Genomic DNA, 25,052 nt, shown 5'->3' on the forward strand with positions numbered 1-25,052 from the left:
GGAGGGTGCAGGGTGGGCTGTAGAAGGAGAGAAGGGAGGTGAGGTAGGAGGGGGCAAGGTGATGGAGAGCCTTGAAGCCCAGGGTGAGGAGTTTCTGCCTGATGCGCAGATTGATTGGTATAATCTCCTCTAGGGCAGAGGTGAGGGATACTAACCCTATTGAACTCTCCCAAGGGCTTAGTACAGTGCTCTGTGCACAGTAGACACTCAATAGATACCATTGATCAGTTGAAGGGAGCTGCCAATCAGCAGTGAATAGGATTGGGTCATGTGACACATCCTCATAGACCAGCATCAGGCAGAGCCAAATGTTCAGAGAGTGGATTAGCAAGGAGTTCACTCCTTCAACCTCATAAAAAAGCGCTTGATGCATATGCCCTCACACAAACAGTCCCTGTCCCCTACCCTCGCCCACACAAATATAGAGGCAATACAGACACATATCTGTACACACCCAAGCTCACAGTTTAATTTCATCCTGTTTAGGTGAATCCCACCTCCTTTCCATTATCTTGTAGAAAAGCAGCATGGCTCAATGGAAAGAGCACGGCCTTGGGAGCAGAGGTCATGGGTTCTAATCCCAACTCTGCCACTTGTCTTGGGCAAGTCATTCAACTTCTCTGGGTTTCAGTTACCTTATCTGTACAATGGGGATTAAGACTGTGAGCCCCATGTGGGACAACCTCATTACCTTGTCTCGCCTACAGTGCTTGGCACATAGTGAGCGCTTAACAAACGCCATCATCATTACCAGCCTTCAAACAAGTCAATTTCTAGGGCCTATTTTTAGGCTGCCAGTTTTGTGGCAGATTGGAAAAGTAATTTAAGGAAGCTGGGATTGCAGCTTCAGGCCTGGTGTATCCTGGAATTTTAGAGTGGGCCCAAGTGGAGGTTTGATCGTCTTGTAGGCATCTCTTAATTCAGTGCCCAGGGCCGACTGACCGGAATGCTGCTAAGGGGGTGGTCCAGGTTGCCCGTGGGCATATGCTGCCATGTGAACTGGGGAGTATTTGCAGGTATGGCAATTAATCAGTCAATCAATCAGGGATATCAATCAGTGAGAAGCAACATGACCTAGTGGATAGAGCATGGGCTGGGAAGTCAAAAGGACCTGGGTTCTAATCTCAGCTCCATCATTTGTGTGTCGGGTGACCTTGGGTAAGTCACTTATCTTCTCTGTGCCTCAGTTCTCTCATCTGTAAAAAGAGGATAAAGTCTCTGAGTCCTATGTGGGACAGGGACTGTGTCCAACCTGATTATCTTCTATCTACCCCAGTGCTTAAAACAGTGCCTGGCATGTAGTAAGCACTTAATAAATGCCACAATTTATTTATTTATTTATTGGTCACTGACTGTACGCAGGGGCCCAAACTCTAAAATTCAAGGGGATATCATTGAGCAGAAACTTCTAGAAGGTCACGAAAACAGCTCCCAGTGCTGCTAACACTCTAGACTGTGTCCAACCCAATTTGCTTGTATCCACCCCAGCACTTAGTACAGTGCCTGGCACATAGTAAGTGCTTAACAAATACCACTGTCATTATTATTGTTATTATTATTGCTTGGGACTCAGGTGTCCCAGGAGGCCCAGATCCCGGGTGGGAGGGGGGGGCGTTTTGGGGAGAACCAGCCCCACTGAACACTGCCTGTTCCGCCCTTCATCCTTCCTGGGCACGGTGGGTCCGCGAACCGTTTCATCTGACGTGGGCTGCCAGAGCAGATGACAGAGATCCTTGCAATGTCAGATCTCAAACCAAGAAACCTGTGGCCAGGCTCTTAGCCCAGGAGCCTCTGGCAACCAGCTCTAAGGCAGAGCGTCTGTAGAGCGCCCGAGGTTTTAATAAGCACAGAGGTTGTCTGAGGCACACATAAAGAGCATGGAAGGTGACAGGCTGACCCAGACACTTTCATTAATTGGGATCAAGTTACCTTTTTGCATCCAGACAGATTCCTGCGCTGGAGTTTAGGAAATGAGCCGAGCATCTCTGGGGTCTCTGGAGTCTCTCCTGCGTGCCTCACCCAGAGGAGCGGGAGCTGAGATGGTAAGGCCAAGTCCCACCTAATGTCCTAGTCAATCAATCAATCAGTGATATTTATTGAACGCTTATTGTGCACAGACCAATGTATTAAGTGTTTGGGAGTGTAGAGTGTGATAGACTTGGTAGACACATTCCCTGCCCACAAGGATGTTAGAGTTCATTCATTCAATCGTATTTATTGAGCACTTACTGTGTGCAGAGCACTGTTCTAAGCGCTTGGGAAGTACAAGTCGGTAACATATAGAGACAGTCCCTACCCAACAACGGGCTCAAAGTCTAGAAAGGGAGACAGATCCAAGGGTACAGACAACACAGGAAGTAGAGGGAATAGGGGAGTTGAAGAATTGATCCGGGAAAGTCTCTTGGAGGAGGTGTTGATTTTAATAAGGCTTTGAAGATGAGGAGAGTAGTGGTCTGCCATAAATGGATGGGGAGGGAGTTGTACATGAAGATGATTGTGGCTGTTAGATTTTGTGGTGCTCTGTATGCATTTTTTTTTCCTAATTTAAAACAAAATGATCACAATTCAGGCATTGAGACACAATGCTATACTAAACTTCCCTTTTAATTAACATGAACAAATTGTGGTATTGAGTGGTCACTTAGTACAGTGCACCCTACTAGACTTGGGAAAAACAAAAGTAAAGAAGGGACACGCTCGTTGCCCGTTGGGAACCTATGTTGTTCTGTGACTACATTTCAGTATTAAACATCTAGAAATAGCCTACTTCTTCCCTTGGCACAGCTTCATGTATTTCCCAAATCATAAATAATACACATACAAATATATATATATATATATATATATATATACGTTATACATATATATTTCACACATCTGTGTTTGTGTGTGTAATATATACATAAAATATTTTTTCTATGTACATGTGTTTTTTGAGTTAGGGGGTATTCAGCCTGAGGCCCTAAACTGCAGCGCTTAAAGCCCTCTGAGTTAATTTGGACCAATTGTTGGCAATCACCAGGGGGCTGGCAGAAAAAAGCGGATTGGAGGGGCCCAACCCCTGCCCCATGGGCCCGGATTGTAGGACTTGGGCACAGTGGCTCAGGGGTCTTAGGTGGGCAGAGGCATCGCAAAGCCTCTGTGGGCTCAAAGGGTCCACCCTAGGAAGAGAGCCAAGAGTCCAGCTGATCTATGCTGGGGGCTCTCTTGGGTCTGGGAGGCAAGGAGGGAGCAGCATTCACAGGGGGACTGTGGAAGTGATGTGGTAATCTGGCCCAGTCAAGCTTCTTCTCATCTTCCCTAATGTTTTATGGAGGCTGAGCATCTCCTCAGGAAACTACTTGAGGTTTTGATCCTGCTCTTTAATGTTACTGTCATTGAATTCCATTCCCACAGTCACCCAGCTGGATCACCGTGCCACATCCAGAGTACTACAGCCCCACAAATGCTCCCAGAGAATTGGGGGCCAGGGTATTATCCGCTGCTCCTTGAGAACCACACCAGTGTCTGTTTGGCCCTGTTTTTTTTCCCCATTTCTATCAGGCCTCCAGCCCTTCTGAGCTCTAAGGTCAATCAACCAATCAATCAATGGTGTTTATTGAGTGCTTACTGTATGCAGAGCACTGTACTAAGTGTGTGGGAGAAAACAATGTAACAGAGATGGTAAACACGTTCCCCGCCCACTACCAGAGAAGCAGCGTGGCTCAGTTGAAAGAGCATGGGCTTTGGGGTCAGAGGTCATGGGTTCAAATCCTGACTCCACTGATTGCCAGCTGTGTGACTTTGGGCAAATCACTTAACTTCTCTCTGCCTCAATTACCTCATCTGTAAAATGGAGATTAGGACTGTGAGCCCCCCGTGGGACAACCTGATCACCTTGTAACTTCCCCAGCACTTAGAACAGTGCTTTGCACATAGTAAGCACTTAATAAATGCTATTATTATTATTATTAATATTATTATTATTACCAGTTTACAGTCTTGAGGGATGGAGGTGAACTCTATCATGGAATTGACCTGATCTGGTGACCAGGGAACAGAGCTGGAAGAGATCATGCCCAACCACAGCTCTGACCCTGACTTGCTGTGTGTCCTTGAGGAATTGCTTCCCTTCTCTGGGTATCCTTTTTTTCCTTTTTAAAGTGGGAATAGCAATCAATCAAATATTGGATGGTGTTTATTGAGAGGCACTGCTCATCTTTGATAGTTGCCTCTGTAGGAGGGTGATCCTGGGAGGGAGGATGCTGAGGGGATGGAAAGTCCAACCAGTAACAGCAGCAAGAGCAAGGAGAACTCAGAATGGACTTCTATTTTTAAATCTGTCTGACTCCCCATTTCCACAAACCCCCAAGAAGCAAGTTAAGGAGTTGGTGTAACCTAGTGGAAAGAACAAGGGCCAGAGAGTCAGAAGACCTGGGTTCTAATCCCAACTCCACCACTTTCCTCCTGTGTGACTTCACTTCTCTGTGCCTCAGTTTCTTCATCTTCAAAACGGGGATTCATACTTATTCTCCCTCCTACTTAGACAGTGAGCCCCATGAGGGACCTGATTATCTTGTGTTTACCCCAGCACTTAGTACAGTGTTTGGCCTATAGTAAGTGCTTAACAAATACCAAATGCCATTATTAAGGGATCTAGAGTCAGCCTGACGGCTATTTGTAGGTATACATTTTTGTGTATCTTCAATTATTTATTCAGCTTTGTCATACTGATAAAGGTGAGTTGCTTCCTATCCTATTCTTGTTCTTCCTTCTACCCTTACTACTTCCAAAACATTTTGTTCTGTCTTTCTTCCCCATTAGCTTGTATACTCCTTGAGGACAGGGACCGTGTGTTTTGCTTCTGTTGAAATTTCCCAACATCTTGATACTGTGCCTAACATTCAGTTGTTGCTCAGTGAATACCACCAAAGGATGCAATAGGACACCATTCATTCATTCATTCCATAGTATTTATTGAGCACTTACTGTGTGCAGAGCACTGTACTAAGCGCTTGGAAAGTACAATTCAGATTCACAACCCCGGTGCCACTGAGAGGACTGTCAGCTCCACTCACATCACAGACAAGGGCAGGATCTTATCAATCATTATTATTATCAAATGCCATCCAGTCATTTCCGATTCAAGGCAATTCTGCGGATATATTTTCTCTAGAACGTTATATCTTCTGCCATAATCTGTTACCTTGCTAACGGTTCTTCCATTATTGTTGTAACAGTTTCTATCCATCTAGCTGCTGGTCTGTCTCTTCCATGTTTTCTCTGTACTTTTTCTCGCATTACTGTCTTCTCCAGAGAATTAGTCCTCCTGATGATGTATCCAAAATAGGCTAATCTAAGTAGAATCATTTGGCCTTCCAAAGATCACTTTGGCTTAATTTACTCCAAAACCCATATTTTTTTTGGCAGTCCGTGGTATTTGCAAAAGCCTTCTCCAACACCACATTTCAAAATAGTCGGTGCTCTTTCTAACCCGTTATTTCACTGTCCAGTTTTTGGATCCATACATTGTCCCTGGAAACACTACAGAACTGACAATTCGTATAATAATAATTGTGATATTTGTTAAAGCTTACTATGTGCCAGACACTGTGCTAAGCACTGGGGTAGATACAAGGTAATTGGGTTGGACACAGTCCCTATCCCTCATAAGGCTCACTGTCTTAATCCCATTTTACAGATGAGGTAACTGAAGTACAGAGAAGTAAAGTAACTTACCGAAAGTCACACAGCAGACAAATGGCAGAGCAGGGGTTATACCCCAGTTCCTTCTGACTCCCAGGTTCATGCTCTATCCACTAGGCCACAGTGGTGACACCTTTTTAACTCTTTTCCGAACTTGCCTTCCATCACGGAGGAGGAGGAGAAGGAGGCCCTGAAGAACATTGAAAACCACCCACGTCTTCCCTCCAATTTTAGAAAAATAGCATCCCATTCCAGTGTAAATACCTTGAAGACAGGGAACATGTATTTTGCTTCTTTTGTACTTTCCCAAGCATGGAATGGTAAGGTAAGAGGGCTGAGTGAAGACATTACTCTGACACTTCACTGCTGAGAGGATTCTACCCAGAATTCTTCTGGCCCTGCTCCTGAAGATCCCAGTTAACCATGCACTCCCAGCATCTGACGTGATCCAGCCCGTCAGCAGAGTACAGCAGGCCTGATGTTTACCACAAACCACAGAGCCCAGAAGAGCAGGGAAGAACAGCCATTCTGTAGGAAGACCTCTGGCCTGTGCTTGTCGACCTCACAAAAGCATTTGACCCCACTAGCCCACCTGGGCCTCCGGTTGCTACTAAGCAGATTTGGCAAGGTCACCAGCAACTTAGCATGGGACCGGTTGGTTTAGGATTGACGAGACCCTGCCTGACCCTTTCCCCGTTGCCACATGAGTAGAGCAGGGCAGCGTAATACGGTGAATACAAATGGATCAGAGAAGAAAAGGCGGGGGTGGAGAAGAGATGCGGAGAGGAGTTCCCAGGTGAGAAAAGGCAAAAATGAAGCTATTAATTGAACAGTCAGTCTCCAAACTGCTGGGGGATACTAGCAGTGAATCCCCGAGATGTACGACCAAAACATTCCAAGCAGAGCCATTTTCCATCTCGGACAAAGCAAGTGATTGTGTTTATGCAAGGAGTGGCAGACTTGAGATTACGGCTCTGTCATTCTCCCTGACAAGGCAGGATCAATCGATCAATCAATCAATGGTATTTATTGAGTACTTACTTAAGTACTTAAGCACTCGGGAGAGTACAAGACAACAGAATTAGCAGACACGTTCCCTGCCCATAATGAGCAGAACTTGGTGGTGGTGGTGGTATTTGTTAAGCATTTACTATCTGCCAGGATTGCACTAAACGCTGGGGTAGATATAAGGTAATCAGTTCAGATACAGTCTTTTTCCCACCCAGGACTCACAGTCTAAGTAGGAGGGAAGACAGCTATTGTATCTCCATTCCACAGATGAAGAAACTGAGACACAAAGCATGCAATTTATGGAGTGGGGATTAGAACCCAGGTCTTCCAACTCCGATGCCCATGCTCTTTCCATGCTAGTTGGGAGGGTGCATCACAGTATAACTTTCTGAAAGAACCACAAATTCCACACCCAGACCCAGAAAGGAGTGGGAAAGGAGTAATGGGGGAGGAGTAATGGGGGAAGGAGTAATGGGGGAAGAAAAAGATTTGAGTGTCAGAGTGAACCACCTCTACCAAACAAGTCTCAGCAGTAGAGATGCTGGCAAAGAAAGGAAAATTTCAGTTGGAGTGGAGTGAGGAGAAAGGCACATGCTGAAGGGATTCTACTTTTCTTCCATTTGGGCACAATAATCAATTAATGGTTTTTTTGGATGCTTTCTATGTGCAAAGTATTGTACTCAGCAGTTGTATAATATAGTACAATGGAGTTGGTAGACAGGTTCCCTTCCCACAATGAGCTTGCGGCCTAGAGGGTGAAACAGACATGGACATGAATAAACTATGGTTATATATAAAAGTTCTGCAGGGCTGAGGGTAGGGGGGAATACTGCAACCAATCATATTTATTTGTTAGTGATTTACTACAACTATCACTAATAATAATTGTGGTATTTGTTAAGCATTTGCTATGCACTTACTATGTTACTATGTAACTTCTCTGTGCCTCAGTTCTCTCTCCTACTCTTAGTACAACACTTAGAACAGTGCTTGGCACATAGTAACAAATATTACTATTACTATGATAACAAATACTATTATTTTTATTATTATTATTATTATTATTATAAGTGGCAATAAGTTTGAGCCACACTATCTGTGCCATTAGCTGTAGCAGGGAGAAGCTGAAAGGATCAGACAAGGGTTGGAACTTAAAATTTCATGAACTGAAAAAAATTCTTCCTGAAAATCACAGATGGCTAATCTTTAATTTAATTGGCCAAACTTAAAAAACCGGCTGAATCTGAATCTTCTGACGGAGTTGAGAAGAGAAACCGTCAATGAACATGGAGAGTGAAATGTTACTTTGGACTGAGACATTGATGTATTTTTCACATATCAACCCGGTAACCACTGAATAGATTAAGCAGAGGGGATAGAAGTTCTCAGAGGAGCTCAGAAGTTATTCCCAGAACTGGACAGCATTTTTAAGCATTAAGAAATCCATACTGCTGTTCAAATGAATTACCTTGGGTTTATCATTATTTTTACCACCAGCCTTGAGAGATGGGCATCATCCTCTTAAATCCTTGCTGGCCCCACTTCCTCCTCCCGTCCACAAAAATGCAAAGTGCACCTCTTCATGCTTCCTTCATTTGCCATGTGCCTTAGAAGTGAAGGTTGTCATTCATATGAAGATTAGAAGATCTGTGTTGGGAATGTTACCGGCTTTGATGGTAATCTTGCCTCAGGCATTCAGCATCCAACCTACGGGGATAAGAATGCATACTGGGAGCATCTTTTTCCAAACCACATGACTTGACAGATATTATTAAATTTTACAGTGACCACAGGAAACGAATCAAAGCCCTCAGTAAGCAAATGAACTATTACCCCATCTTTGTAATTCCTGCTCGGGTTCATCTGATTACACTCCCCCTATAATTTAGCTGTAACCTCGCCTGTTGTTTTATCTCCTTGCTCAGTGTCTCTGTCACCTAGAAGGTACAGCAGGGATTATTTCAGATGGTAATTACTTCTTTATCAAGACAGGGACCCTGGAAGGGGCTCTGCATCAGCCCCATCACCATCCCGATGACAGATAATAATAATAATAACAATGACATTTATTAAGTGCTTACTATGTGCAAAACACTGTTCTAAGCACTGGGGAGGATACAAGGTGATCAGGTTGTCCCATGGGGGGCTCACAGTCTTAATCTCCATTTTACAATGAGGTAACTGAGGCCCAGAGAAGTTAAGTGACTTGCCCAAAATCACACAGCTGACAATTGGCAGAGCTGGGATTTGAACCCATGACCGCTGACTTCGAAGCCCAAGCTGTTTCCACTGAGCCACGCTGCTTCTCTAAGCACCTTCCAAAGTATTTTTCATTTCCATTTACCTATTTGGTAACACAATTTCGGGGAAAGCTGATTATAGTCACTAAGCAGACAATTGGATAGCAATTCCATTGAATTCTTCTGGCTAGGAAATGGCACCAGATGGGACTGGCTTTGGCTAGGCTGGGGAAGTGTGGCGAAATGCAAGTGAATCAGCCGATCCGTCGATCAGTGATACTTACTGACCCTCTAGTCTGTAAGCTCGCTGTGGGCAGGGAACGTGTCTATTTATTGTTATATTGTGCTCTCCCAAGCACTTGGTACAGTGCCCTGCACACAGTAAGCGCTCAATAAGCACGACTGAATGAATGAATACTGAGTGCTTACTGTGTGAAAGCACATGTGCACAGAGTTTGGGAAAGTACAAACACAATCGAGTTGATAGATACGATCCCTGTCCACAGAGAGCTCATCGTCTATGGGAGAAAACAGACATTAAATTTAGAGATAAGGAAAATTGTAGTGACTGGTGGGAAAGAGATCCAGCTTGTTCTGGGCCAAGCCAGGGTCTCCCATGCCAGAAATGTAGTGGAAAAGAGCATCATCCCCACCGGAAGGGGGAACAATTAATTTGTTTCTTAATGAATTGTAGCCACCCCAGAGCTCAGGACTGGGGGAATTCCACCACCTCCAATTCTGTCCATACAGAATTGAGCAGTGAAGACAAGAGGTTGGGAGTGAGCTTATTGAGGGCCTAGAAGCTAGTGGTCTGGAATTTCTTGATTGTAAGCACCTTAAGGGCAGGGGTCTACTCACTCTATTGGTACTTTTCCAGGTGCTTAGTACAATGCTCTGCCCAAAGTGCTTAATGAATACCAATCAATGATTGACTGATGGGGAGAGGAATGGGCAACCTTTTCTGAGGAGTGGGGACCATAATTTAATTTTTGGTTAAATAAACACCCTAATAAATTATTAACTGAATGATGATGTCTTTTTTAAGTACATATAGAATACCAAAGCACTGGGAGAAATGCTGGGGTCTTGTCTTATGCCATCAAGTCATTTACAACCCATAGCGACACCACTGACACATCTCTCCCAGAACGCCCCGCTCTCCATCTACAATCATTCCGGTAGGGGATCCATAGAGTTTTCTTGGTAAAAATATGCAAGTGGTTTACCATTGCCTTCTTCCATGCAGTAAACCTGAGTCTCTGCCCTCGACTTTCTTCCGTGCCACTGTTGCCCAGCACAGGTGAGTTTTGACTTGTAGCAGATTGCCTTTCACTCTCTAGCCACTGCCCAAGCTAGGAATGGAATGGGTAGGCCTCTGCTTGACTCTCCCTCCCACAGCCGAGACTGGTAGAGTACTGGAAACTCTCCAGGTGCAACCCTGAGAGGACAAGTGTTGGGGTAGAGACAAGATAATAGGATTGAACATGGGCCCTATCTTTCAGGGGGTTCACGATATAAAAAGTAATTTAAGCAGGTAGTTTATTTCCATTTTACAGGTGAGGAAACTAAAGCCCAGAGAAGTTAAGAGATGCCCAAGATCCCAGAGCAGACACGGGGCAAACTAGATCCATAGTCTCTTGACTTTCAGGCCCATGCTCTGTGCACTAGGCCATGCAATCTCCAAATGTTTACCTAACCTGAAAAAGAAAAAAAGGAAACCTGGTTATTATCCCCCAATTTATAGAACATCTGTACCCTAATCTCATAAGGTACCATGCTGCCCTGGGAGAACCGATCAGAAGAGGGTGGCTTGTAAAGCCCCGTTTGGAATCCAAACGGATTCCAATGGAACTGGTGGAATCCAAAGAAACAGGGTCACCAGGAAACTATAATTCATTGAGGACTGGTAGATTAGCCAGCTGCTCATGTTTTGCGCATCCTCCCATAACCCCTTTCTGTGTCCTTCGAGATGATTCTCCTAGCAAATGCAGCCGTGAACTGAGCTCAAGGGAGAGTTTTCTCTGGTCTGTGTCTCAGAGTACCCCTTCACTCATTTAACCAGACCCAAACTAATCTTGCCCAGACCCTAAGGAATTCTGAGCCAGACTTCCTCTTCTTCTTCTTCTTATTGTTATTATTATCATCATCACCATCATCATCATTAGTAGGAGGAATAATAGTAATTGTTTTATTTGATAAATGCTTACTGTATGCCCAGCACTGTAGTAGATAGAAGTTATTTAGGGTGGACACAGTCCCGGTCTCAAAGCTTATAATCTAAAAGGGAGGGAGGGAGGATGGGTGTTTTATCCTTACGGCACAGATGAGATAACTGAGGCACAGAGTATCAATCAATCAGTCGATCAAAGGTATTTACTGAGAGCTTACTGTATACAGAGTACTGTACTAAGCCCTTAGGAGAGTACAATACATCAGAATTAGCAGACGTGTTCCCTGTCCAGAACAAATTTAAAATCTAGAGGGGAAGACAGACATTAATATGAATAAACGTGCAATTAAAAGTAATTAAATTAAAATTTAAATTAATGTGAATATATAAGTAATTTATAATGTGTAATTTAAAGATATGTTCATAAGTGCTCTGGGGTTGGAGCAAATATCAAATTTGATGTTATGTTAAGAGAAATGAAATGACCTGCCCAATGTCACACAGCAGATAAGTGGCAAATCGGAATTAGAACCCAGGTCCTCTGACTCCCAGGCCTGTGTTCTTTCCAGTAGTCCACACTGCTTCCCGCTTCCCCTGAGACCTCTCCCTTAATCCCACCTCTACAGCTTCTCAACATGACAACCCATTCATTCTCAATGTGGTCCCAAACTCCTTCTGCTTCTTGGGAATAAAATAATCTTGCCGTTATAGTGTTTGTAAAGTGATTGTCAATTTTCATTTTATGGAAATTAACTCTTTAGAAAAAAAGGCTTTAAAAATACATCAAAGTTAAGCAGTTGTCTGTGCTCAGGACTTATTTCAAAAAGGGAGATTTTTAACCAGGTTTTATCCTCCTCCCCCCAGTCAGCTCCAACCCACTTGGAGCAGCTAAGCAAAATAACCATGAGACTCTCATCAAGCTAAAGATATTCTCCTTCTGTAAGTAATCACGTCCCCCGTGACTCTGCCCCGTAACGTTCTGTCTCTCCCCTGTTCCCACTCAAGAAGCCTGCGAGGTATTTCGACTTAATTTTGTTTAGAAATTTGAAAAGCAAGAGAAAGTGAGAGATGATTACAGACTTTATTTAAGGGTTTGATTTGGGTTTCCGTCTGTTCTCATATCAAAGGTAAAAGCGGAGGAGGTGGGAGCATGTTCAGGTAATGAGATTTTATATTAAAAAGAATAAATTAAGCTCATAAAGCTGTTGGCAGGAGGGTTTGGGAGCAGACCCTGTCCGCTTACCAAAAGGACGTCATACATTAACGCAGAGAGCTTCAGGAGGCATTAAGAGTTGGAATTCAAAGCCGAGAGGATATCAGAAGTCTTGGCCTGTTTGGTTTTATTGATATTTAGGAGCAGTGTGGTGGTATGCTGATGACAGAGAGGCCAAAGGGGGTTGGGCATGGCCTAGTGGGTTCTAATCCCAGCTCCACCACTAGTCTGCTGTTTGACCTTGGGCAAGTCCCTTAACTTGTCTGTGCCTTAATTACCTCATCTGTAAAATGGGGATTGAGACTGTGAGCCTCATGTGGGACAACCTGATTACCTTGTATCTACCCCAGAGTTTAGAACAGTGCTGGGCACATAGTAAGCACTTAACAAATACCATTATTATTATTATTACTCTATTGTACCCTCTCAAGTGATTAGAACAGTACTCTGCACACAGTGAGTGGTCAGTCAATGCCACTGATTGATTAATTGGAGGGAAAGGGGGCTGGGAGGAGACCTGAAGTGGCCCACAATAATGACGACATTTATGAAAGTCCTACTAGGTGCCAAGTACTGGGGTAGATACCAGGCTGTGAGATCTATACACAAGGCTCATCATCTATCTTATCCTCATTTTACAGATGAGGAAACTGAGGTTCAGAGAGGTTAACTGACCTGTTCAATGTCACACAAAAAGTCAGTGGCAGATCTGGGACTTGATCCTACCTCTGTTCTTTGTCTGCCTTGTGACCTTGGGCAAATCACTTGACTTCTCTATGCCTCAGTTATCTCATCTGTAAAATGGGGATTGAGAATGTGAGCCCCTTGTGGGACAGGGTGTCCAAACTGATTTGCTCGTATCCACCCCAGCACTTAGTACAGTGCCCGGCACACAGTAAGCACTTAACAAATATCATTATTACTGTTATTATTATCTCCCAACTCCCGATCCCAGACTTTTTCTACTAGGCCTTGTTGCCTTCCACAGGAAACCATCCACCACCCTCTCAGCTACAAAAGTGCTTGTCCCAACTGCATTCATTCATTCATTCAATTGTATTTATTGAGCGCTTACTGTGTGCACAGCACTGTACTAAGTACTTGGAAAGTACGAGTCGGCAACATATAGAGACGGTCCCTACTGAACAACAGGCTCACAATCTAGAAGGGGGAGACAGACAACAAAACAAAACATGGAGACAGGTGTCAAAATCATCAGAACAAATAGAATTAAAGCTACATCTACCCCAACCCCTCCTCCACCCTGGGTAGTAAAGCACAGCTCCTCTGGAAAATGTGTGAGACATCGAAGAGGTCAATGGAAACATCCTGGTTTCCCCCAACCCTACTCTAATAACCATCAAGAAAAAAAGAAGAATGAAAAGAAAGAAAAAAGGTTGCAGGGAAGAGGATGGGAGCCGGAGGGAGGGAAGCAACCTCTGAAACACACCAGGATGTGGTCACTTTTAAAATAGATATTTTTTGAAAAGCGGTGTGACATTTTTCTTTAATGGCTGATTTTTTTAAAATGTCAGATACATTTTTAAAGTGCGGGGGCCTCGTTGTAACCAGCCCGGGCCGGGCTACTGTACTGTAGACTGTACTATTTGATCATTAATTTATCACAGTTCTAGCAGTTTGTTTGACAGGTGATAGCACTTTCATCTAATGGCTCCACAGCAAGTGTGTGGTGCCGAGAAGTGCCCGGGCCACAGCCATGCGTCGGGGCGAGATAAGACAACAGCCACTTTGCAGTTTCCTATCGATTTCCTGGCATCATTTAAAGCGATGAAACAGCCGCCCGTAATGAGTACTGCTTCTGCTTGACTTCCCTCCAACAGGACTTTGAGTTTGGAGGCAGGTGGTGATGCGGGAGAGGAGAGGGTGGGCAGGGGGAAGGTGGAGGGGTAGGGGCAGGGGATCCTCCAGGGAATCTTGGGCTTAAGCTGTCACTTCTAAGTGGGTCAGTGGAGCGACACAGCGCTGAAGTCACCCAAGTCTCCTTGAGTTCTGTGGGCCTGGGGAAACTTGGGTCTAGGAGAGGAGGATTTGGTGCCTTAATAATGATAATTATAATGATGGCATTTGTTAAGCACTTACTATGTGCAAAGCACTGTTCTAAGCACTGGGGGGATACCAGGTGAGCAGGTTGTACAGTGTGGGGCTCACAGTCATCATCCCCATTTTACAGAGGAGGTAACTGAGGCTCCAAGAAGTTAAGTGACTTGCCCAAGGTCACACAGCAGACAAGTGGCAGAACCGGAATTCGAACCCATGACCTCTGACTCCAAAGCCCGTGCTCTTTCCACTGACCCACGATGCTTCTAGAATAGAATAGAACAGAATAGAATAGAACAGTTCCAATAGAACAGCGGCTTCTAGAATGGAACAGTTCCAAGCACTGCACTACTACTAATAATAATTATGGTATTTGTTAAGTGCTTACTATGTGCCAAGCACTAGTCTAAGCACCAGAATAGACACGAGGTAATCAGGTTGTCCCACATGGGGCTAACAGTCTTAATTCCCATTTTACAGGTGTGGAAACTGAGGTGCAGAGAAGTTAAGTGATTTGCCCAAGGTCACACAGCAGACAAGTGGCAGAGCCGGGATTAGAACCCACATCCCCTGCCCATGCTTTTGACACTAGGCCTTACTATTTCTCAAGCTCTGGGGTGGATGCACGATAGGCAGGTATTATCAGATGATGCAATCTTCTAATTGATTACCTCTTACCCAACCTACTATCTGTGCTCCTCCTAAAGTCAACATTCTAGCTAACCGGCAACTCTTGAATTTCCTGCCTTCATGATCTCACTCACTCTGTTCCCCTGACCTGGAACTCCCTCCCTCCCCACATTGAAATTCCTCCTAAAATCCCACCTCCTCCCAGATTTTCCTAACTCATTTCCCAGCATCCTGAGCCATATCCTCTCTTCAGCCAATTTTATTAATTATTGTTATTTTCATTACTATTGTCTTTGTTATTCAGCATCGCCTACTGGAAAGAGAACAGTCCTGGGAGTCAGAGGACCTGGGTTCTAATCCTGGCTCTGCCACTTATCTGTTTTGTGACCTTGGGGAAGTCTCTTCTCTGGGACTCAGTTCCCACATCTGCAAAAATGAGCTCCAAGACCCTTTTTTCCTTCTATTTTGACTGTGAGCCCCATGTGGGACCTGATTATCTTGTATCTACCCCAGCCCTTAGCACAGTGCTTGGTACGTAGTAAGCAGTTAACAAATTCTATTATTATTCACTTACTATGTGCCAAGAATTATTCTAAGCAATGGTGTAGGTACAAGTTATTCAGGTTGGACATAGTTCCAGGCCTGCATGGGGCTCACAGTCTAAGTAATGGGGAGAACAGGCATTGAATTCCATTTTATGGATGAGGAAACTGAGGCAGAGAGCAGTGAATTGACTTGTCCAAAATTACACAACAGGTACCTGGCAGATCCAGGATTAGAACCCAAGTCCTTTGATTCCCAGGCCCATGCTCTTTCCTCTAGGCTTTGCTGCTTCTCTAAGCATTGATGAACATATTTTACACCCTTCTCAGCACTCAAGGCTAAAAGTCTGCTCACTTTGTTATTTTGACTATTCTAATTGGAAATATTTTCATTTTTGTAGGCTTGTTGTGGGCAGGGAACGTGCCTACCTACTCTGTTGTATTGTCCTCTTCCAAGTGCTTAGTAGAGTGCTCTGTACACAGTAAGCACTCGGTAAATATCATTGATGATGTTGATGTTTATCTCCCCACTTTGGAGTGGAAGCTTCTTGTTGGCAGGGACTATGTCACTTTGTTAGTTTACACTTCCCAAGTACCTCAAATGTACTACTGGGTGCTACTGTTTTTCCATCTCCTTTTCCTTTTCCTCCACATCCTCCTCTTCCTTCTCCCCCTCTTCCTCTTCCTCCTCCTCCTCCATCTCCTTCTCCAGTTATGGGGTCACTATCATGGGCCTGGGAATCAGAAAGTCAATGGTTCTAATCCCGGCTCTGCCACTTGTCTGCTGTGTGGCCTTGGGCAAGTCACTTCACTTCTCCATGCCTCAGTTCCCTCATCTCTAAAATGGGGATTGACACTGTGAGCCCCACGTGGGACAGGGACTATGTCCGACATGATTTGCTTGTTTCCACCCCAGGGCTTAGTACAGTGCCTGACATATAGTAAGCCCTTAAAAATATTATAATTACTATTATTATGATTATTATTATCACCTGGCAGGGAAACACTCACTGCTCAGCCATTCTGGTATAAAACACATTTTCATTTCATGATTTGGATACAACATTGTGGAAGAATCAATCAATCAATGCTAGTTATTAAACACCGACTGTGTACAGGGACCATAATAAGTGCTTGGGAGAGTGCAAAAGAGGTAAAAGATTTAATCCCTGCTCACAAGGAACTGATATTGTAAAGGTGGGGACACAAGATGATACACAGATAAGAGAAAAATAGAATGGGAAGGAGGATAGGTGAATACATTAGGGTTAAAATAGGTATCAGGGGACCATCTTCCCACCACACCAGTCTGTCCAGGGGTAAAGTGCTTCACAGTTGGCGCCAGGAGTTTCCACGCCAGGCCAGGGAACAAAGAAACAGAGTGCAGCAAGCATGTGGAGTTAGTTGAGGCATGATGTTGTGACACTTGCCAGCTTCAGTCTCAGTTTCTTTGTGTTTCCACAGATTTACGGTATTTAAAATGTAATATAAAAATAAGTGGCAATGGAGTAAAACTTTTAGCCGTAACCACAATATAGGAATTTGTATTAAAACATGTCAGTCATGATCTTTGAACCATCTACTCCAGACCTCCTAAATTCCCACTGAAGTGATGGTTAAGCTAATGCAATTTTCCCCATAACATTGTGTTCATCAAGAATAGCATCCTCATGTCAAAATCAGCTGTTGTGAGGAACCAGTTGCTGTGATTTTTTTAATGGTATTTGTTCATCGCTATTTTCCAGGCACTGTACTAAGCACTGGGGTAGATATTAATAATAATAATAATAATAATAATAATGGCATTTGTTAAGCACTTACTATGTGCAAAGCACTGTTCTAAGCGCTGGGGAGATACAAGGTGATCAGGTTGTCCCATGGGGGGCTCACAGTCTTAATCCCCATTTTACAGATCAGGGAACTGAGGCCCAGAGAAGTTAAGTGACTTGCCCAAAGTCACACAGCTGACAAGTGGTGGAGCCAGGATTTGAACCCATGACCTCTGACTCCAAAGCCCGTGCTCTTTCTACTGAGCCATGCTGCTTCTCTAGTGAACCGGGTTGGGGTACAATTCCTGTCCCACTTGGGGCTCACAATTTTCATCCTTATTTTAAAGGCAAGACAACTGAGGCCAAAAGAAGTGGCTTGGTCAAAGTAACACAGCATACAAGTGGCAGAGCCAAGATTAGAACACAAGTCCTTCTGACCTTCAGGTCCATGCTCTTTCTTCTATGCCGCACTACTTCTCTGGAAATTGCAGCTGGAAGTTAGACTGAGACTGCATTCCCACCTGCTAAGGGGGAGGGCAGGAGGTTTAGTACATCACAGCTGGTCCCATTCAAGGGTGGGGGACAGAATTAGAACCCACAGCCTCAACTCCAGTTTCCTCCATCTGTAAAATAAAGATTCAGTACCTGTTCTCCTGCCCCATTAGACTGCGAGCCCCATGTGGGACAGGCCTGTCTCCACTCCAATCCATAGCACACTACTTGACAAATATAACAATTATTATTATTATTATTATTATTATTATTCAGAGCTAACCCTGGGAATTGCTGTTTCACAATACAGTGAATTGATGGCATCATGTGGTATATCCCATGATGCCAACACATTGTCGCATGTTGCAACATGAACCTAAGGAACTTATAACTTTTGCCTCCAGCTACACGGCTCCTCCTGCCCACCCCCCCACCCCAAAGACAGCCCAGAGTCCAATGGAAAGACTATAGTTCTAGGAGTCCGGTTACCTGGGTTCTGATCCCAACTCTGCCACTAGGCTCCTGTGTGACCCTGGGCGAGTCACTTAACCTTCCTTTAGTTTCCTCATCTAAAAAATAGAGAGAATAGCTGCCTGAAATGAATGTTGTGAGAATAAAATGAGATCGTTGCTAACAATGTACAGCCCAAACAAATGCGTTATTGAGAAAATTTCATGAGGTGAATTACTTTCCACCACACCTTTTAAAGCCCTTCGAAACAAATCACCTAACTGGGATGTGAATTCCTAGCTGACTATAAAAATATGAGATCAGGGGAAAGAAAACCTGGGAGATCTGAACTCAGAAATAGCTAGCGAATGCTCAGAGCTTCCCATGAACCATTCAGCGGGTGCTCCCAATTCAGCCGTTGCTCTCACAGAGGCAACACAACCAGCTCCCCCTGTTATTGAGAAGGGAGGCCGTCCGTCTTTTTCTGCCAGGGGAGCCGGAACCATTCGGTGGAGGGTGAGACTCTCTCCCCATTCCCGCTACAGGAGTGAAATGAGCGGATGACAAATACGGGTCAGGAAGAGTCAGAACTCTCGGGGGAGTAGAGCCAATCAAAAGGCTCCTTCCCTGATGAAAATTCAATTCCGCCCAACGTGTTCTGCCTCCGACCGACTCTGGCGAGTGCAGGCTCTATCAGCCACATGCTGGGCAGATGTTCTGGGCTTTTGAAGTTTTGCTGGGAGCCCCCGTGTTTTTTGTTGGATCGCGCTAGCTAGAGGAGCGCTTTGACTATCACAGTAAATTATCATTTATGCCCTGGGAGAGGAGAACAAAAGCCAGCATGGGCTTGGAGAGAGAGCGACGGAGACCCTCCGAGATGGGTGATTGAAGCATATTAGATTGTGAGAGTCCCCAGTTTGATTGTGGCCGATCTGGTCCTCTTATACTCATTCATTCATTCAATCGTATTTATTGAGCGTGTACTGTGTGCAGAGCACTGTATTAAGCGCTTGGGAAGTACAAGTTGGCAACATACAGAGACGGTCCCTACCCAACAGGGGGCTCACAGTCTAGAAGGGGGAGACAGACAACAAAACAAAACATATTAACAAAATAAAATAAATAGAATAGTAAATACGTAAAAGTACATGTGGCCTAATGGAAAAAACACAGGCCTAGGAGTCAGAAGGACCTGGGTTCTAATCCCTGCTCTGCCACATGTCTGCTGTGTGGCCTTGGGCAAGCTACTTAACTTCTCTGTGCCTCAGTTCCCTCATTGGTAAAATGGTGATAAAGACTGTGAGCCCTTTGTGGACAGGGACTGTGCCCAACTATCTTGTATCGATCCCAGAGCTTAGATCAGTGCCTGGCATATAGTAAGCACTTAACAAATACCACAGTTATTATTATTATTATTGGGGCTGAATTAATACCTTACCTAAATCACTAACAAACTGGAGGAAGGGGATGGGGATTTTGCTTCTGTAATCTGGGTGGTTTCTGTCTTGAGATGTGGATAGTCAAGGGAGGGTGTGATGGAGAGGTGGATGTGAAGGGACCGATTGGCCATCTCAGGAGAAAGAGTGGGCTGCTCCAATCCCTGGGAAGCTGACAGTGTCCGCAAATGGGATAGGGTTTGTAGTATAAAATGGTGTTCCAACACATGTCTACCAACGCTGGTGTATTGGACTGTCCCAAGCATTTAACATAATGCTCCACACACAGTAATAATAATAATAATGATGGTATTTGTTAGGTGCTTAATATGTGCAAAGCACTGTTCTAAGTGCTGGGAGGATAAAAGGTAATCAGGTTGTCCCATGTGGGGCTCCCAGTCTTAATCCCCATTTTACATATGAGGGAACTGAGGCACAGAGAAGTTAAGTGACTTGCCCAAAGTGACACAGCTGACAATTGGTGGAGCTAGGGTTTGAACCCATGACCTCTGACTCCAAAGCCCATGCTCTTTCCACTGAGCCATGCTTCTTCTCTACAGTAGACCACGGTAGCATGGTCTAGTGGGTAGAGTGTGGTCCTAGGAGTCAGAAGGACCTGATTTCTACTACCGGCTCAACCACTTGTCTGCTGTGTGACCTTGGACCAGTCACTTCACTTCTCTGTGCCTCAGTTAGCTCATCTGTAAAATGGGGATTTAGACTCTGAGCCCCATGTGGGGTCATGCAGCAGACAAATGGCAGTGCCAGGATTAGAACCCATGACCTTCTGATTCCCAGGCCTGTGCTCTATCTACTGTGCTGTACCACTTCCCCATGCTGTACTGGATTTGTGTTTTCAATTTAGACACCCACACAGAGCTGGTCCCTTGGTTTGGGAGGGATCGGGAGTGAGAGCCCAGATGCCACAGATGTATATTTTTGTCTCCCATTGATCTCTTCGCTCAGCACCCGCCATTTAATTTGGGCAAAAATGAAAGCTCCAAAATATAGGAGCCTATTGGCTTCTCTGTTTGAGAGCCTGCTTGGCCCGTGGTTCAAGGGATGGATGGCGTGAAGGACCGAAATAGCCGTAACCATCAAAGGTCCAGGAGGCCTCCGGGATGGGCAATATGGAAAAAGACTATCTTTATCTTCACTTCTGAAAAGACAAAGCAAGTCTCATCGGGAAGGTTAGAGAATGTCAAGGCACAGAATAGAATTCAGGAAATGTGGTGAAGACCAACAGCTGGAAATGGATCAGAGGTGCCTGAAAAACATTACAAAATATCATCCCTGTTAAGGAGACCTTTAAATGTGTTTGTGGGTAAGTGCAGATGTGTGTAGGGAGAGAAAGAGACAGAAATAAGTGGAGAGGGTAAGACAGAGATGGAGGAAGAGAGAGACACAGAGAGAGCTGGTCTTCCAGGTTTAAGGATGAAACTACTGATGGTAATATATGTACATATTTATAATTCTATTCATTTATATTAATGATGCATATATATATTTATAATTCTATTTATTTATATTTATGCTATTGATACCTGCTTACTTGATTTGATATCTGTCTCCCCCCTTCTAGACTGTGAGCCCGTTGTGGGCAGGGATTGTCTCTACTTGTTGCTGAATTGTACTTTCCAAGTGCTTAGTACAGCGCTCTGCACACAGTAAGTGCTCAATAAATACAATTGAATGAATAAATGAATGAATCCTTATCATCAAGTGAGAATGACAAGACCAATGTGTAACCCTGGGTGCATGTAGATTGGATCTTCCTGGCTGTCACATTTGCTACCTGAGTTCCCAGTGCTATTTTCTATTCTGCCTCTTGGCTTTGTGATCTTCTCAAAGATTTTCCTCTACTAGAGTTTCCCACCTGGGCACCCATCCTCAGAGCAGGAATGGACCATCCAACACCTCTAATGTTTCTACATCCCTATCCTTCTCTATAATACTGTTCTCTCATTCATGAATTTATCCAAACTCTCCTGGAAGCTACTAGTATTCTAATTGCTGCCTTTTAGGCTGGTCTCTGCTGCTGTGTGACCCCAAACCTACGTCCCCTCTGACCTGGCTTCATTGTGTCTTAAGATGTTTGTCTGAAGGTAACTTTGGCCACTGAAATCACTCTTCAGACCTCCAGTTTGGTCCAGAGCTGGCCACCAGTATGGTCCAGCCAGCTGGCTGACTGCTACATTCTCTGAGAACCCCATAGGACATGCTGGCCTTGTTGACTTGGTTTCCTATTTAACAATGTTTGCATCAATAGTAATGGTATTTATTGAGCAGCCGTTGAGTGCAGTGCATCACAATTGGGAAAATACAGAAGCATGAGATATGTTCCCTGCCCACAAGGAGTTTACACTCTAATGAGGGAGACAGATGTAAAAATATTTACAGTAGTGTAGTCAGAATAATTAGTTGAATGTAGAGGTGATCATACACCTATGCAAGAGTGTCAGGGACAGGGAATATCTCAATAAATAAAGGTCAACAGTCACCATTTCCCAAATTGGGAAATTCAAAGAAAGAGGGAGCAGTAGATTCGTTCTCAAGCCAACAGGTGCCAACCCTAACACCCTCTGGAGTGAGGGTTCATTCATTCATTCATTCATTCAATCATATTTATAGAGCACTTACTGTGTGCAGAGCACTGTACTAAGCACTTGGAAAATACAGTTCAGCAATAAAGAGAGATAATCCCTGCCCACAATGAGCTGACAGTCTAGGAGGGGGGAGACAGACATCAAAACAAGTAAACAGGCATCAATAGCATCAATATAAATAAATAGATTATAGATACATACACATCAAAACAAGTAAACAGGCATTAATGTAAAATAAATAGAATTATAGATATGTATATATATACACAAGTACTGTGGGTTGGGAAGGGGGGCTGAGCAGAGGGAGCAAGTTGGGATGATGGGGAGGGGAAGGGGCACTGAAGAAAAGGGGGGCTTAGTCTGGGAAGGCCTCTTCGAGGAGGTGAACCTTCAGTAGGGCTTTAAAGGAGGGAAGTGTGATTGTTTTGTGGATTTGAGGAGGGAAGGCATTCCAGGCCAGATGTAGGACGAGGTCCAGGGGTCACTGGTGGGACAGGTGAGAACAAGGATGATAGTAGACACTGGAAATCCTTACTCTAGACTTTCTAGACTGTAAGCTCTTTGTGGGCAGGGAATGTTTCTACCAACTCTGTTGTAATGCACTCTCTAAGCTCTTAATACAGTGCTCTCCACACAGTAAGTGTTCAATAAATACCAATGATTGATTGATTGCCCACTGAGATATCTGGGCTGTTTCCACATGCAACTACTGCTTGGGTGGCCTACTTACTCAATGCATTTATTGAGCACTTACTGTGTGCTGACCACTGTACTAAACAATCAAGAGACTACAATGTAAGAGGCCATTGAAAGAAGAGGGAAAGAACAAAGAGAGAAGAGAAAGGGGGACTAAGGGATTGTGAGACATAGGGAGGGAGCCCAGAGGCAGGCCAAGGTTGTGGGTGATGAGGATTGGGGGGAAGAAGAAGCTTCCATCTGAGGACAGACAGAAAAGAGAAGCAGCATGGCCTAGAGGATAGAGCATGGGCCCAGGAATCAGAATGGGTGGCTGGGAAGACAACCATCAAAAGTCTACTTAAATTAGTAGCCCCATGTGGGATAGGGACTGTGTAGTAATAATGATAATGATAATAATACTAATAATAATAATATTCGTTAGGTTCTAAGCATGGGGGTAGATAGAGTTTATCAGGTTCCACATTGGACTCACTATATAAGTAGGAGGGAGAACAGGTATGCAGATGAGGGAACTGAGGCCCAGAGAAGTGAAGTGACTTGCCCAAGATCACACAGCAGACAAGCAGCTTAGTCGGGATGAGAACCCAGGTCCTCTGACTCCCATACCCATGCTCTTTCCACTAAGCCAAGCTGCTTCTCATGCTGCTTAGAACTGGATCTGGCCAGATTATTTCGTATATACCTCAACAGTGCTTGGCACATAGTAGGCGTATAATGCCACAGTTGTTATCATTATTACTATAAAATTATTCCTGGCTTCCTTGAGCCACTGTTGAAGCCGAATGCCAAATTGGATGGTCTTTTGGGCTGCCCAGGGATGACCTTGCTCATTGTCTCATGAGGAGGAGGAGGAGGTGGAAAAGGGAATCTTGAGATGTGGAGATGTACTGTCCCCATGGTGAATACCAGGGCCCGTTCTGGGCTCATGCCAGGAGTAATAATAATAAATAATGATGGTATTTGTTAAGCGCTTACTATGTGCAAAGCACTGTTCTAAGCACTGGGAGGATACAAGGTGATCAGGTTGTCCCACGTGGGGCTCACAGTCTTCATCTCCATTTTACAGATGAGATAACTGAGGCCCAGAGAAGTTAAGTGACTTGCCCAAAGTCACACAGCTGACAATTGGTGGAGCTGGGATTTGAACCCATGAACTCTGACTCCAAAGCCCATGCACTTTCCACTGAGCCACTCTGAGTAGGGATGCCATTCTGAGAGTCAGACCTAGATTTGCTTCTCCAGCCATGGGGTGAGGGGGATGGGGATGGAAAGGATTAAGTGGGGTCTCTTCATCTTAATGGAGCCTCAAGGAAGGTGTGGTGGCATGAGAGGAGCCTGGGGTTTCCCCATATTCTGAAAAGGAAAACTGACTGTGGAATCCCACCAACGGTCTCCTCCCCCGAAATACCTCCCCACCCCCCAACCCTTCCCCAAGCCCCAGGGTCTAATTGTGAACGATAATTATTGAGCTCGCACAAAAGCTCCCATTGTTTTCTGCTTGGGGGTTTGGTTTTGTTTTTGCAAACGATTGTAGTGGAGGGTCCTATTTAACCATTGTTGTCTTCTGTTTGTTAACATTCCTCTTCCACTATGGCTCCTTTGAGGCTTGAAATGAGGAAAAATGAGTTTGAACCCAACTGCCGGTTGTTTATCCTTCTTCTTTTTTTTTTCAACAGACTTGGATTCAGGACTGGACCAGGACAGTGAGGGATAATGACACTGGAGTCATGTGATCCGCAGGTGTGGGGCCTGCTGTCTGCTGGGGATTAAATTAAATAGAGGTGTGAGCTTTTCCTCCTCTACCTGGGTTAAGACAAAGAGCTGTTGTTATGTTGTCACTTTCCGGGGATCTTCAAGGCGCCTTGGGTGGACGGTAGGGTGGCAGAGGTTGGGGGTGGGAGAAGGCAGGATGATTATCCATTAAGCAGGGCCCGGTCATAGTGGCCAGAGGGAGCTAAGAGGTGGACAGCCACCTCCTCGCCTTGCTCGCCTTCAGCGCCCACCCCAATCCTGTCCCCACCCAGCAGTTAACACTACCAACAAATGAATGT

The 25,052-nt window shown here is 44.6% G+C and overlaps 1 non-coding gene across 1 annotated transcript; it reads right to left on the minus strand.

Moving 5' to 3' along the window:
• Positions 1-10,246: 10,246 nt before the first annotated feature.
• LOC119935478 lies at positions 10,247-10,384 on the minus strand. Its single transcript, XR_005453358.1, has one exon. It is a non-coding gene; the product is annotated as a small nucleolar RNA SNORA7 (small nucleolar RNA).
• Between the last annotated feature and the right edge of the window lie 14,668 nt (positions 10,385-25,052).

The sequence above is a fragment of the Tachyglossus aculeatus genome, chromosome 11 (genome assembly GCF_015852505.1).
Source record: "Tachyglossus aculeatus isolate mTacAcu1 chromosome 11, mTacAcu1.pri, whole genome shotgun sequence".
In the NCBI taxonomy this organism is placed as follows: domain Eukaryota; kingdom Metazoa; phylum Chordata; class Mammalia; order Monotremata; family Tachyglossidae; genus Tachyglossus; species Tachyglossus aculeatus.